This window comes from Glycine soja, chromosome 16, assembly GCF_004193775.1.
Source record: "Glycine soja cultivar W05 chromosome 16, ASM419377v2, whole genome shotgun sequence".
In the NCBI taxonomy this organism is placed as follows: Eukaryota; Viridiplantae; Streptophyta; class Magnoliopsida; order Fabales; family Fabaceae; genus Glycine; species Glycine soja.
This window is the reverse complement of record NC_041017.1, coordinates 23337188-23341657: the sequence shown is the minus strand read 5'-3', so window position 1 is coordinate 23341657 and position 4470 is coordinate 23337188. Positions and strand designations below refer to the sequence as shown.

General features: G+C 41.1%; 1 non-coding gene across 1 annotated transcript; it reads right to left on the bottom strand.

Moving 5' to 3' along the window:
* Positions 1–589: 589 nt before the first annotated feature.
* On the bottom strand, positions 590–696 carry LOC114391329. The gene has a single exon (XR_003662121.1). It is a non-coding gene; the product is annotated as a small nucleolar RNA R71 (small nucleolar RNA).
* Between the last annotated feature and the right edge of the window lie 3774 nt (positions 697–4470).

The window sequence follows — 4470 nt, the reverse complement described above, 5'->3', positions numbered from 1 at the left end:
TCCATCTGACTTACAACCCGTTGACCCTGAGATAGATAGGACATTTCATAGATTAGTTAGGCATCATTTTATACCTTTTGATCATCCTGAGCATTCCATTACTGGTGAATTTGTGCATTCTATTATTGGTGATTTTGAACATCCTGATTTGGAGCATTATAATTTTGAGCATTCTGATTCTGAGCATTCTGATTTTGCACATTCTGAGAACATGGCACAACCTCCACCCCATGAGAGGACTCTAAGGGAAATGGCTGCACCTGATTTCACCTACGAAAGCTTGTGCATCCAATACGCTGATGAGGATGTCCCATATGTTCTTAAAACTAGACTGATTCATTTGCTTCCAAAGTTTCATGGCCTTGCAGGTGAAGACCTGCACAAACATTTGAAGGAATTTCATATTGTTTGCTCCACCATGAAACCCTCATATGTTCAAGAGGATCACATATTTCTGAAGGCTTTTCCTCATTCATTAGAGGGAGTGGTAAAGGATTGGCTGTATTACCTTGCTCCAAGGTCCATCACGAGCTGGGATGACCTTAAGAGAGTATTCTTAGAAAAAAATTTCCCTGCTTCCAGGACCATAGCCATCAGGAAAGATATCTCAGGTATTAGACAACTCAGTGGAGAGAGCCTGTATGAGTACTGGGAGCGATTTAAAAAACTATGTGCCAGTTGCCCTCACCATCAGATTTCGGAGCAGCTTCTTCTCCAATATTTTTATGAAGGACTCAGTAATATGGAGAGAAGTATGATAGATGCTGCCAGTGGTGGAGCCCTTGGAGACATGACTCCTGCTGAAGCCAGGAATTTAATTGAGAAGATGGCTTCTAACTCCCAGCAGTTTAGCGCCATAAATGATGCTATAGTCATTAGAGGAGTGCATGAGGTAGCTACAAACTCAGCTGCATCAACTGAGACTAAGAAGCTTGAAGGAAAACTGGATACATTGGTTAACTTGGTAACCCAGCTGGCCTTGAATCAGAAATCTGTACCTGTCGCAAGGGTTTGTGGTTTGTGCTCCTCTGCTGACCACCATACAGACCTTTGCCCTTCCATGCAGCAACCTGGAGCAATTGAGCAGCCTGAAGCTTATGATGCAAATATTTACAATAGACCTCCTCAATCTCAATAGCAAAATCAACCATAGCAGAATAATTATGACCTCTCCAGCAACAGATACAACCCTGGATGGAGGAATCACCCTAATCTTAGATGGTCCAGCCCTCAGCAACAACAACAGCAGCCTGCTCCTTCCTTCCAAAATGCTGATGGCCCAAGCAGACCATACATTCCTCCACCAATCCAACAACAACAACAACCCCAGAAACAACCAACAGTTGAGGCCCCTCCACAACCTTCCCTCGAAGAACTTGTGAGGCAAATGACTATGCAAAACATGCAGTTTCAACAAGAGACCAGAGCTTCCATTCAAAGCTTGACTAATCAGATGGGACAATTAGCTACACAATTGAATCAACAACAGTCCCAGAATTCTGACAAGCTACCTTCTCAAGCTGTCCAAAATCCCAAAAATGTCAGTGCCATTTCTTTGAGGTCGGGAAAGCAGTGTCAAGGACCTCAACCCGTAGCACCTTCCTCATCTGCAAATGAACCTGCCAAACTTCACTCTACTCCAGAAAAAAGGTGATGACAAAAATTTACCTAACAATTTTTGTGCAGGTGAATCTTCTTCCACAGGTAATTCTGATTTGCAGAAGCAGCACATTCCCCCTCTTCCATTCCCTCCAAGAGCAGTTTCCAACAAAAAAATGGAAGAGGCAGAGAAAGTGATCTTGGAAACGTTTAGAAAAGTAGAGGTAAACATACCTCTGTTGGATGCAATAAAGCAAATTCCAAGATATGCCAAATTCTTGAAGGAGCTGTGCACTAATAAGCGGAAGCTTAAAGGAAGTGAACGAATTAGCATGGGCAGAAATGTCTCTGCATTGATTGGTAAATCTGTTCCTCAAATTCTTGAAAAATGCAAAGATCCAGGTACATTCAGCATACCTTGTATTATAGGGAATAATAAGTTTGACAATGCCATGCTAGATTTAGGAACCTCTGTTAGTGTTATGCCTCTGTCTATTTTTAATTCTCTATCTCTAGGTCCCTTGCAGTCAACTGATGTGGTAATTCATTTAGCTAATAGAAGTGTTGCCTATCCTGTTGGTTTCATAGAAGATGTCTTAGTTAGAGTTGGTGAACTGATTTTCCCTGTTGATTTTTATATTTTGAATATGGAAGATGGATTTTCTCAAGGATCAGTTCCCATCATTCTAGGCAGACCCTTTATGAAAACTGCTAGAACTAAGATAGATGTTTATGCAGGCACACTGTCCACGGAGTTTGGTGATATAACTGTTCATTTTAATATTCTGGATGCTATGAAATACCCATCTGAAGATCTTTCTGTATTTCGTGCTGAAATAATTGACCATGTTGTTGATGAATACATGATCGATCTTTATTCTAATTTGCATGCCTCTCACTCTTCATGCATTGGGTCTGGAATTGTACTTGATCATATGTCTGAATTTGATGCTGAGAGTGAATCTGAGAGTGATATTGATTGCATGTCTGGTGGTGGTGTTTTACCTCTCGAGATTGATTTTATAGAGTCAGATAGGACTAACCATGTTTCAGGAAGTACACATACCTCTGACTTTCTTTATGAGGTAAAGGTTGAGAAACCATCTCCTTCTACCACTGTCTAGCCGACCACACCAGAATTGAAGCCTCTGCCATCAAATTTAAAATACGCTTACTTGGATGATAGCAAGAGTTTTCCAGTGATTATATCTGCCTCCCTTGCTGATGAGCAAGAGGAGAAGTTGTTGTCAGTTCTCAAGAAGCATAAGAAGGCTATAGGCTGGACCCTGGCGGACATTCCTGGTATTAGCCCATCCACATGTATGCATCGAATAAATTTAGAGGATGGAGCTAAACTAGTAAGACAGCCACAGAGAAGACTCAACCCAGCGATTCTTGATGTAGTAAAGAAGGAGATAACCAAGCTTTTGCAAGCTGGAATCATTTATCCTATCTCCGATAGCCAATGGGTGAGTCCCGTCCAGGTAGTCCCGAAGAAGACCGGCCTCACAGTGATAAAAAATGAGAAGGAGGAGCTGATTCCTACTCGGGTGCAGAACAGTTGGAGAGTCTGAATTGACTATAGGAGGTTGAACCAGGTTACCAAAAAGGACCATTTTCCCCTGCCATTCATTGACCAGATGCTTGAACGCCTGGCAGGTAAATCCCACTACTGTTTCCTTGATGGTTTTTCTGGTTATATTGATATGAACCCTCATGGCACAAGGGCTGACTTAGGATCGTCTAGGATTAAACCTTGATGGAAAATGCGGAAATTGATTAAGGAAAGGATGGAAAATAAGGTGGTTAATTTCGTGGGTCTTAATAAGGTGGTTCTTGGCATAAAATGGATGAATGGGATGGTAAAACGTAGGTTAAGTGGTGGCTGCACAGAAATATAGAAATGACAATAACTGAAGCTACAGGGCTCCAAATGAGGTGATTCCAAAACGAGGTGAAAGGTCTCGTTTTGAAATTCAATTTAGGCTCAAGAATCACTTAATTTGAGTGCTTAAAATGGGATTTATGGCCACGAGATAATTCTGGGCAGAGGTGGATTTTCTGGAATTGTGGTTTGAAAGAACAAGGGTGAAGATGAAAGGAAGGAAAGAATCACTCTTTCCAGCGAGGGCAACACACAAAGGTTGTGAAAGTCCTTTGATACAGCCAAGGTGTTCTTGAATCACTCAAGAATTTAGGAGAATCACTCTCACTAAGATAAAAGAGATAAACTCTAATTTTCTGAATAAAACTCAACTTGTCTTTATTGATAAAATGGTTAAGCTTATATAGAAGCTTTACAGCAGATTTTAGTAATGACCCACTAACCTAGAATTAAAATAACTTAATGCCATTAACCTAGGGAATTAAAAAAAACTTAATGGCTGAGTGTAACTGAAATTGTGGCAACCAAAAGTCACCCCCAACAGCCAACAAGTCAGCCACCATTTGGTCTCCCAAAAGGCTGATGCCTAGGTTGCCAATTGGGCCCTTATTACAACTTGAACTAAACCTAACTAAAGCCCTTTTAGTTGATTAACCCAAAACATATTTTTGGTCAGCCAACTTTACAAGGATTGGGCCATTATTTAGACAAACTAAACACTCTAAAATTGAAACAAAGTGGTGTCATTTAGTCCTCCTCCATTTGGGCCATGATACAACTCACAACCTTGGACTTTTCTCCTTGAAACTTGGGCTTGTATTCAAATAGTATGGACAGCACTTGTTGAAGATCTTCCTTGGCTTTCCTTGCTCTAGCCCTTGTCATAGGTCCTCCAAGTCCTTCAAGTGGATCCTTGCCCTTGCTCTTGGTCATGTCCTCATCATATATGCAAATTACTATTGCTCCTGAGGATCAAGAAAAGACCA